This window comes from Gymnodraco acuticeps, unplaced genomic scaffold (assembly GCF_902827175.1).
Source record: "Gymnodraco acuticeps unplaced genomic scaffold, fGymAcu1.1, whole genome shotgun sequence".
In the NCBI taxonomy this organism is placed as follows: domain Eukaryota; kingdom Metazoa; phylum Chordata; class Actinopteri; order Perciformes; family Bathydraconidae; genus Gymnodraco; species Gymnodraco acuticeps.
The window spans coordinates 322,064-334,191 of record NW_022989921.1 but is presented as its reverse complement, the minus strand read 5'-3'; positions in this window follow the sequence as shown (position 1 = coordinate 334,191).

The window sequence follows — 12,128 nt, the reverse complement described above, 5'->3', positions numbered from 1 at the left end:
GCGGTGCTGTTACGTGTACGCAAATTGACGTGCTTGATGTGAACGAGCATTTTGGTTAAAGTTGCGCATGCTCTATGAGTGCACATACGGGTACTTCTCAGGCATGCTGGGTAATCTGTGACGTTTCACTCTCTCAAAAGTTGGGCCATTTTATCATCATGCGCTAATGAGCAGCTCTCATAGGAATGAATGAGGCCCCGCCTCCCACGCTGTATCCAGTTCTTATTATACATCCATGGTGCTAGCTGGGGGTAAACAAGAAACCCTGGTATCCGGTCGAATTGTCAAAAAATCAGCTCCTATCGTCTTTTCCAAACCACTATTCCTTGACCTCTATGTGAAACGTCACAGGGTTAAGGAATAGTGGATAGCATAATTCAAAAGGACTTAGGAAAAGAGACTGTGGTGCTTTGAGAATCCGGCTGCACTGACCAAGGTTGTGATTGGCCCCGGTGCAAATATTGTTTGCCCCAAATATAAGCACACGCTGATGCGCTCACACGCACGGACATACACTCTCTCTTGTCCTTTCTCTTCTGAGCGCCGCTCTAGTGCTTTTGTTTGCTCTACATTATAAATGCAAGCTATTACATTTTTTATAATGCTGCCGAACTTGCTGCTGCTAGCTACAGTACAGTACAGGTTGATTAAACGGTTCGCTCGTCAAGGTATCACATGAAATGAAAGGGAGCAAAGTCATTGGACAGACACATTACAAATTAATTTAGGTTTATTGGTTACTTTGAAGACTGCGTGAACCGGTCAATGCCAAATAAATTATATATACATAAAAAAAACTGCTGTTTTATGCTTTATGAACGTGGACAACAGAGAAACATAAACTCTTTATTAGGTTGGAATTTAAACTAAAAAGAAAAGTGAAACTTATACTCGTCACCCTCACGTATCCACATGAATCCCAATACGTATGATTGTATGGAAATATTTTAAAATAAACACAAACGTAACTATTATAAACGTTTTAGGCCTTAACATCTATCACTGTGTATATCACCATTCAAACGTGTTTAAATAGTGCGGCAGCTTAGCAAAATTATGGGGACACGCCGGATAAAAGCACCACGTTTTTTTCCATGTGTTCTACATCACCATAGTTTTAAATTTGCCATCTTGATGAAGTGGCTCTTCATCAAGCCATCCGGCCATCTTGGATTTCCAAGATGAGCCGCCATGCTATAAGTGCCATTATCTCGGCTTCCAAGCCACTTAGAGGGTCAATCTTGGTGTCAAAATATACATTTTCTGTGTCAGGGAATGCATTAAAGCTATTGAGAATATCATAATGTGACTATTGTTTGCCAATATTTAATTATTTGGTCCATTCGGGCAATATATCAATTCAATTTGACTCACTGTAGACCCCTTCATTAGGACCCAATTTCAATGAATACATTACTGAGATTGAACAAATGTATTTTCTAAATTCCGACTCCCTTTTCATCTCTACCCACTGCCACTGACAAAACTCACATAGCCGAGTAGTGGGAGGGTACTATTAATCTTGCCAATTTCCACTCTCTCACAAAGCTGTCGCACTGGAGAAAGTGGCAGGTGACTGGCAGGTGTTGATGCTGCAGATGCCTTGCTGTAAGTAATTTAGTTCAAAGTACATCAACAAAGACAAAGTCTACCCATTTAAGGTTTAGAAACAGGGTTGTAAAAGTAAAAAAAAACAATAACTGAAAGTAAATAACATAAAATAAATAAAAGAACAATCAATAGCAGAATAGCTCAAATTAGCTGCTTGCATTTCTAGGTGCTTCCTAGCTAGCTAGCTGGCTTGCTAGTTACAGTATATTTATCAGGTGTTTATTTTTGTGTTAATAATGATATGGTGATGATGATGAGTCCATGAAATTGGTAACTGTATCTCTAAGTTGTCATGGGATATCCGTGCCTGTCCAGCACAGTATATTTATAGACTAATCTTTTTTTTATGTTGCAGTGGCAGCAGTCTTTGACTGAAGTCTTGTGCACATAATGGATTGGGCATTGTGTATTGTATGCCAACACCCTACCACTGAAACTATCCGATGCCCTTTAAATGCAAGCAGACCTGAAGACCTATCTAATCCATACAAATTCTTCCTGGACAATGTGAAAGCTTTCAGAGAGATGAGTTAACTGACAACTTCACCACTGTGCCGGCAGTTGCACTCAAGAAGGCCAATGTGGCTGTTCCCCAGACACCCAATCAAATTAATGCTTTTGAGGGACACCTGGTTAGAGCACTTATGAAAGGAGAGATATTGGATTGAGCATTCACTCAATCTGATCGAAAAGGAGAAGCTAGACAAGGGGGACAATGTGGCCCGGTCAGCCTACCATGCATCTCTACAAGATATATCAGATGATGTACTGCCCACTTTTACACAACTCCTGCCACTGTTCTATGAGAATGCTGCTACAGCTTCCATGATCAAGCATGGGATGGATGTACAGCGCAAAGCCACACAGTTTCTGAATCCTGAACAGATCCCAGTAATGGCTGTGGATGCACCACTGTATGCACTGGCCAAATATGTCCAGTGGAACTGGCCTCAAACACATGGTGAGGACAAGTATGTAGTCATGTTTGGTGGTCTCCATATTGAAATGGCAATGTGGAAAACATATGGGGACTACTTGGAGGCCTCTGGATGGACCACTGCACTGACTGAGGCCGGTATCGCGTCCTCTGGCACAGCCGACTCTTTCCTCAAAGCGTCCCACCTCACTAGGACAAGACATGCCCACCAAGTGAGTGCTCTGGCATTGGTGAAGCTGCAGCAGGATGCCTTCTTGGACATGGTGACTGATAATGAGAAGACCAAAGAAGCTTGGAGACAAGATATGATCACCAAGGATCCAACATTCCACTACTCCTGGGATACCATCCTCAACATGGAATTTCCGGGTCTGATATTTGTGCGGGCCCACAGAAAACAAGAATTCCCCCTCTATGTGGAGTCACTGAAGGCCCTCGTCCCATGGTTCTTCGCCCTTGATCACGAGAACTATGCCCGATGGATTCCTGTCCACATCCGGGACATGGAAAGCTTGCCCACGTCCATTCAAAAGGAATTTGAAGAACATGGTCATTGGGTTGCTCCCAAAACCACAAACAGATTATCAAGCATACCAATAGACCAGGCTCATGAGCAGAATAACGATCTCGTGAAGGGTTTTGGGGTGCTGTGGCACTCACCAAGAACCCCTCAGCCTTCAAAAAGTGGATGATCGCAGGGCCTGAACAAGCACGATTCCTAAAAGAGTTTGAGCAGGAGTTTATTTTCGAGAAAGGCAATAAACAACACCACCATGAAGAAGGAATGTCTACACAGAAGACATTCAAAGAGCAAGCACTAGCTCTGGTGCACACCATCAGTGAGATGAGCAATCCGTTCCTAGATGATACCCCCGATCTTATTATGCTGGACATACGGAATATCATTGAAGAGTCTGCTGTCAACACAGTCTGCACAGTGGAATCAGTGGGCAAAGATCAGTGCAACAAGTACCATGTGACAGTGATCAGGGACCACAGACACTCCATTCATGAGCCCATCAAAAATAACTCACTGCCTCTCTTAGATGCCCAACACCCAGGACCAAGACCAAACAGGCAGGGCAGATCTCAATGTTGAGGAATTATGTGGCACTCTTTTCCCAATTATATATAGCCATGCAACACAGAGAGGGGGATATGAGCACCTTCTTTAACATGAAAACCATCCATACCCTCCCTCTCTATCTGACAGAGGGAAACTACGGCTGGGAAAGAAGTCAGATCTGCTAATTATTCTGACACAGAAGACACAACAGGAACCTTTAGGTCAGTGGTCACCAACCTTTTTAAGCCCAAGATCACCGACGTCGGCCTAGGTGAAAGGCGAGATCTACCTATTGCAGAATTGAGTGAAAAAGACGGCCCAGGCAGTGCTTCCAATTTGAGGCCTTTTATAAGCTAATTGCATCTGAATTACTGTTACAATGAAGGCTCCATAATCAGCTCACGGCATATAGGCAGGGGTAAAGGGCTATTTTTTATGAGTGGGGGGCGAACCTCACCTCCTCTAGGGGGGTCCGGGGGGATGTTCCCCCGGGAAGATTTGTTTTTAAATATTGAAGTTGAAAGCATCAATCCGGTGCACTTTGAGAGCAACATGAAGAGATCTATGGATACCTCTCTCAGCACCCAGATGAAACAGAACTGTAAACAGATTTTCTTTTTCTTTATGGATATTTTACAAATCACTCCCCTTTTAAACTGTATTCTTGTTTTACTGCCATATAGTATTTCATACCTGTTTTTCATTTATTCACTTATTGTTTGTATAACTATAATAATCATATGAAGGTGTGCCGCGGAAATAATCTTTTGAATAATTTGTGACAAAACCGTTCTAAACACTCAGAGAGTCCTTTAGCTCACCTGAGCCCCTCAGTCTGACAGGGGAGGACTCTCCTCCAGCTTGTTGTGGAAACAGCTCCTTATGTACGTTAGTGCAGCTAGTTAACCAGATGCTAACATCACGGTCCCCGCTAGCACCGGTCCCTCTCTCTCCCTCTCTCCCTCTCTCCCTCTCTCCCTCTCTCCCTCTCTCCCTCTCTCCCTCCCTCTCCCCTCTCGTCCCCTCTCTCCCTCTCTCCTCTCTCCCTCTCTCCCTCTCTCCCTCTCTCCTCTCTCCCTCTCTCCCTCTCTCCTCTCTCCCTCTCTCCCCTTCTCTCTCTCTATCACACTAAATGCGCTATTGCCACACACACAGAGCCGAGCTTGAATGACACAAGCACACGTGTATTTCCATGCAACTCTCGGATTGGTCTGGTGACTTGCCTCTGTTGCATTCACTGAACACGGGAAACTGCAGTCCTGCCGTCCTCTCTTGTGTCATGATGAGGTTCACGTAAAGCAGGGTTAATGTATTATATTATTGAGGTGTCTCAAATATACGTCAATTAAGTGGCACCTGCACCTGGTGGTGGATGATAGATTTACATCTAAAAACGTATTTTTCAAAAATTCTCATTTTATTTTTATTTTTCTTTCTTTTGTTAGTTTTTTTTTAACGGTCCGCGATCTACCCGCACCACACTCGGGTCGATCGACTGGTTGGCGACCACTGCTCTAGGTACTTTTTATGTGAAAGTACTCTACGGTGCAGCTGTTGTGCTACCAAGGAACTGGCCAGATTTCTTGCGTGACCCCATGAACAAGCAGGAACTCTTCACCTTCCTCTCCAGTAAAATTGCATCCACTGCCTGGCCGGTTGGCAAGCATCTGGCGTCAGAGTAGTTGGCACAGACACCAGCCACTTCATGCTGCCATGTAACCATGAAGAGGTTTACACCAGGATTATGATTAATCTGCTTGATGCCCTAGAGCAGGGGTTCCCAATCCCCGGTCCGCGGAGGTGTTACTGCCGGGCCGCGAAATAGCTGTGAGTTTATCGTAATATTTGCAGAATTATAAATATATTAAAAATAATATTATAATTGTTCGCACCTATACCAGTCATATTATTTCATCCAAAATATCCAAAATAAATCAAAATTTGTTAACATAAGGTCTCAGCCTCTCGTGCGCAGAGAAAGTTACCGGTGCGCCAATAGGAAGTGGAGCACACAGGAGACAACCGTTTCATCGCAGACTGTTATGTTTATGTGGGGAAATGGCAGTGCATACATTATTTGAGATATATTTCTAACTCGGACTTCATTTTAAGGACATTGCGGCCAGGGGTGTAGAGCTATTTTTTTATTTGTAAAACCTCCTTCACTTCATGAAATGGCTGCAGCATCAGGAGGCAGCCTCTGAGAAGTGCAGCACCAGCGCCTACACACCGCCTTCACTGTGTTCCCCACTGCAGGCTGCTACGTTTCAACCACACACACACACACACACACACACACACACACACACACACACACACACACACACACACACACACACACACACACACACACACACACACACACACACACACACACACACACACACACACACACACACACACACACACACACACACACACACACACACATCAAACGGCCCGATTATTCCCCCTATTACTCGTTGTATGAAGGAAATGTCCGGTCACAAAGGTGCATGATGTGTGTGTGCTCTGCTCAACTCCGCTGTGTGTGTGTGTGTGTTCGGTGTGTTTGTGTGTGTCCAACAATGGCATTTGTTTTCAAATGACCATGAACAGTAATTTACACACATCTGGCCAACTCCATGGGTATGTGGGTGTTCCCAAAAGAAGTTAGTTTAATCTTAATCTCGATGTAGTGCTAAATGCTGTCGGAGTGCACCGGAACGAACACCCCGGTATGACGTTATTATGGCTGGCAAACAAGCCCAGGGGTCTCACTGACATTTCAGTTATATCAATATGTGTACAGTGGTCCTAATTTGTTTGAATTGTATCCTGGTTTTAAACTTTGTTAATATATTTTGGATGAATATTGTTCTATTATTTGTTCAGGCTGTTACATACAATTAGCCACTGTTGCCACCTATATTAGGCTATATTATATTATATTAATATTTGTAAAGCGGTCCTAATTTTTTGTTTTAATTGTATCCTGGTTTTAAACGTTAATATGTTTTGGATGCATATTGGTATTTATTCAGGCTGTTAAATACAATTAGCCTCTGTTGCCACCTGCTGGTGAGTAAATATTCAAATCAGTTAAAATTGACAACCGGTCCGCGAACATTTTTTAATGTATCATTTCATTTAATTTCAAACCTTTATTTAATCAAATTGGTGCAGATGCTGTGGTAAGGCACGGAGGTAGCTCATTACGGATCTCACAGGTGGATATCGATTTTATGGCTTTCCAAAATGTCCTAGGATTATTTAGGTTTTCTGTGGTAACTGACAAATAGTACTTCGACTTAGCACTTTTGACATGTGAAGTGAAGCTATTTCTTAGCTGCCTAAAACGCAGCCATTCTACCTCTGAGCCTGATTTCCTAGCCTTTGCCCAGGCCTTGTTTCTCTCATGAAGGAGACTGGACAGTTCAGCAGAAAACCAAGGATTGTCTCGTCCCTTTACTCTAAATGTATGCAGGGGTGCATGTCTATCTATAATTTCCATAAAACCAAGATAAAAATAAGACCATGCAGTTTCTACATCAGCACACAGATCGATTTTTCCCCAATCAAACCCAAACAGATCATGAACAAAACCCTGCACCACAAAATGTTTTATGTCTCTCTTAATAATAATACGAGGTTTAACCTTTTGAACCTTAGTGTCCCTAATTGTGGCTACAGCACAGTGATCACTCACATCACTCGCAAATACTCCCACAGATGAGTATTTATAGGGAGCATTAGTTAAAATGAGATAAATTAGGGAGGATTTATTAGGGGACTTAATGTTAGGGCGAGTAGGACTGTCAACAATCTGAGTAACATTCAAAGAGATACAAAGGTTTTTTAAATCCTCTGACACTGTAATTAACCAGTCCCAGTTAAAGTAGCACTATTTCCTTGTAGTCTAGTTGCGATAAAAGATTTGCTAGCGAAGACAAGGAGTCCTTGACAGCTGAGGGGGGTCTGTAACAGCCCACCACCATGACCTGTTGCCCCTTTGCCACTTCTATATTTAAGGCTAAAAATTGGAATTGCTTACTGATAGATTTGGAAACTAATGTGGATACACTGAACTTATTCTTAACGTAAATGGCAACGCCACCACCTTTATTATCCAAAAATAGCCATAAACCTCAAGTTCTTTTTAATGTCCTCAATTCGATCATTAATCCTTGTGATGCTACTCCAATTGTGCCATCAACTACTCTCTGCGATACATTTCTTAAATATTTTATCGAAAAAGTATCTGCTCTTAGGCTAGCCTATACTAGTGCTACCCCAGATCCTGCTCCCTTTCTGTGCCCTGCTGTCCTCGACCATTTTGAGCCTGTATCCCTCTCTTCTCTCTCGGAAGTAGTCAAGTACCTGCGGCCGACAAACTGCACCTTAGACAGCATTCCCTCTCGCTTCCTTAGAGATGTTTTTGAATCAGTTGGAGCAAGTGTTTTATTGCTTGTAAACACCTCTCTTAGCTCAGGATGTGTCCCAGCTGCCTTCAAACATGCCGTGGTTAAGCCACTACTTAAAAAGAAAAATATCGATCCCTCCATTCTCGCAAATTTCAGGCCCATCTCCCAGCTACCCTTTTTATCTAAAGCCCTGGAGCGAGTAGTCTACGCCCAGTTGCAGTCTTTTTTAACCACGCATGGTATCCATGAAACATTTCAGTCTGGCTTTAAAGCTATGCATAGCACTGAAACAGCCCTTTTAAGAGTTTTTAATGATCTGCTCTTAGCCGCCGATTCAGGCAGCCCAGCTGTTTTGGTGCTGTTAGATTTAACTGCTGCCTTTGACACTGTGGATCATAGTATCCTGTTGTCACGGCTTGAACAGTCCGCAGGCATTACAGGCTCTGCTCTTGCATGGTTCAGGTCTTATTTGACGGACCGTAGCTTCTCAGTGCAGTTAGGTGCTTTCTCCTCTGCCAAAGCCCCTCTTACCTGTGGGGTTCCCCAAGGCTCGATTCTGGGCCCCATCCTTTTTCTATTGTACATACTGCCCCTAGGTTAAATTCTTACAAAACATAATATCCCCTTCCATTGTTACGTTGATCATGTACAGATCTATCTGCCTCTCAATCAAAATGCCAACTCATTACAGCAGTTGAAGGACTGCTTAACAGAGATTAAATCCTGGCTGAGCCAAAACTTACTCACCCTTAATGAGAGTAAGACAGAGGTCATCTTTTTTGGACCCCAACCAATCCCCGGTTGATATTCTGGGCTCCCTCAATACAAATATCTTCCCCTCTGTTATGAACCTTGGAGTGACCTTCAACAGCGCCTTTAAATTTGATAAGCAGGTTAGCACTGTAGTCCAGACCTGCTTTTTCAAAATACGACTATTGGCTAAAACCAAGTCGTTTTAATCTTTTAAAGACCTAGAAAGGGTTATTAACGCCTTTGTTACCTCGAGACTGGATTACTGCAACGCTCTGTATGTGGGTATGGATCGGGCCTCAATTAGACGCCTCCAGCTAGTTCAGAATGCAGCTGCACGTCTTCTTACTGGCCATAAAAAGCGCGACCATATCACCTCAATCCTGGTTTCATTGCACTGGCTTCCAGTTCGGTTCAGAATATATTTTAAACTCCTTTATTTGTTTTTAAAGCGCTAAATGGGCTGGCTCCTGCCTATATAGCCGAACTCCTCCATCGCTACACCCCAGGCAGAGCCTTAAGGTCGGCTGATCAGCTGTTGTTGATAGTGCCTAAGACCAGGCTTAAAACCCGAGGGCATCGAGCTTTCGCAGCGGCTGGCCCTAGGCTCTGGAATATTTTGCCCCTCCATGTGAGGTCGGCCCAGACCCTGTTTTTTTTTTTTAAATCAACACTTAAAACTCACTTTTTCTCTTTGGCTTTTGTTTAATTATCTATTTATTCATTTATTCAGTTATTTATTTATTCATTTAGTTATTTATTTTAATATTTATAACATAACATAGGATTTCATAAAGTATTTTTTAAATAGTTTATACATTATTCAAATATAGGAATAGTAGATAGGATTACTTAAAATATAGTACCTTATATTTCATATTTTTTCCCTTTAGACCCTTGCAGTTTATTCTTAAAAATCCTTACCCTTACCCACCCCCAATTTTCCCTCTGCTGGTCTATGGCCTTGTAGAGGGTAAAGGGGTACAGAGTCGCTTAGATAAGCGGCGGAGTGCATCTGACGAAGAGATAGGTTGTTGTGCTCCCTATCTCTGTTTCTTATCCTATATCTAATAGCACTGCTCGGGTCTTGATAGATTGAGTGGGGAAGTTCATGAGATCTTTCTAGAGGGTTATCAAGAATAACTTTTATCCAATGACCTTTTCCCTCTCTGTCTGTGTCTGTGTATTCTCTTGTTCCGATTAACCCAGCCAAATCTTTTTTTTTCTTGTTTTGTATCTATATCTACGCCGGGATCCGGAGTCGAGGCTGATCCTCTTGCTGTAGTCCTGTGTCTTGGATCCTCTATCCTGAGTTCTGGATTAAGTCGTGGACTTCGGGTCGTGGCTGAACCTGTCTCTGCGGTCCTGCCTTGGGTCTCGTCATGCTGCTTCCCTGATGGCTTCCTCAGGATTGTAGCTGACATCCTCGTGGATTCATCTTCTTATTACAGACACATGCATTTCCTAACATTCGGTCTATATGCTGTAAAATGTATTATCTCTTCGATTTACACACGGCATCTATTGCACGTCTGTCCGTCCTGGGAGAGGGATCCCTCCTCTGTTGCTCTCCCTGAGGTTTCTCCCATTTTTTCCCCTTAAACTGTGGGTTTTCTCTGGAAGGTTTTGGAAAACCACCTCAGCACAGCTGTACTAGACAGGTGGGAGTAGACCTCCGCAGACCGCAGACAACTAAAACTACTACTTGTATAAGCAGGGATGGCTAAATGTTTGTAAGCAGGAGAGCTAGATGCTAACAGATGCCAGATGCTAACAGGTAGTGGGAGCCTGTATCTGCCGGTCCTTGGTACAATAAAGGTTGGGAACCCCTGATGTAGAACACATGGAAAAAAAAATTGTGCTTTTATCCGGTCCCCATCCTTCTCAAATCGGGTCATAAGCCGCCATACTAAAAGTGTAAGAAACCCAAAATAGCTCAGTAAACACTGAGAGACTTTATTTGATCATTTCATTAAAAAAAGTAACGTTCATATTTCTCCTTTTGATCATTATAGTTAAAGCGGCCAAAAATATAAGAAAGAAATATAACTCAAAGCAAAGTGCCGCTGAGGCACCTGTCAGCGAATCTTACGCATGGGTAAATATTAAGGTCCGAGCAAAAGTCGTTTTAGTGCAATTTATTATACACATATACAAGCACTTTTGATGAACTTAAGTAAGAATTAAAAGGAAGATTTACTATAAACAAAAAAGAACAATAAAATAAATGGATAACTATTAAATAATATAAGCTCCTAGATATGGCTTCATCATACCGGCCCCTAATTGTGACGCTATAGCAAATCAATTACAACAAAACATTCCATAGAGCCAGGTAACACCTTTAAATATTTTAAACTGCGCAAAATATCAAATCACATTTCTGTTTATCATACAAAATCTACTAATATGCATATATACATTCAACAAGTCATTTCAATTAGCCCCCACTTAGATCCCCCCAAAGTTCATGCTGCATCAGTGTCTTTTGTGGTATCACCACTCACTGTCCCTGAGGCAGGAGACAATAGTCCAAAGGGTATCAGTGTAGTTTGAAATAGAGAGGTTTGTGTATAGAAAGATGTAAGAAAGATAGTATGTGTGTGTGCAGGGGATACGGGTTAGGGCATTGGCTAGCTCTTGGCTCAGTTGGCTACCAGGAGTAGACGGAGCTTACTATTGGGCCTTTGCAGGATGTTAGTCTTGGTCTGAACCAAGACACTTCTGACCAGACTTTTGGGTCCAGGCAGGGTTTTAACCACACGGCCGAGGGGCTATGAGTTCCTTGGTGCTGTTTCATCGATGATGACCACAATATTGTTGGGTTGAAGATTCCTTCTAGTGTTGACCCACTTTTGCCTTTGCTGCATGAGTAGCAGATATTCTTTAGCCCACCTCTGCCAGAAGAGGTCTGCAATGTATTGAACTTGTCTCCATCTCTTTCTGGTGTAGAGGTCATCTTTGCAGAAGAGTCCAGGTGGTAAGAGTGGTTTGGTTTTCAGCTGCAGCAGGTGGTTTGGCGTGAGGGGTTCTAAATCATTAGGATCAGCTGACACAGTTGTGATTGGTCTTTCATTGAGAATAGATTCAACTTCACAAAAGGCAGTTTGTAGCATTTCATCATCCATGACCTGATGTTTAAGGACTGAAAAGAGTACTTTTTTTCTCCTCCAAAGTGTGCTCCTGATGGGGGATTGAACAGCCACCTGACTTGCTCAGAGAGCAGGGAATCCTGGATCCTTTTCTGATCAAGCTGGTTCAGAGCAGTCTCCAGTTCTTTCTGAGCGCCTACAAAGTTGGTCCCACGATCTGTTCTGATTGTTAGAATTGGTCCTCTTCTACATGAAAACCGCCTTATGGC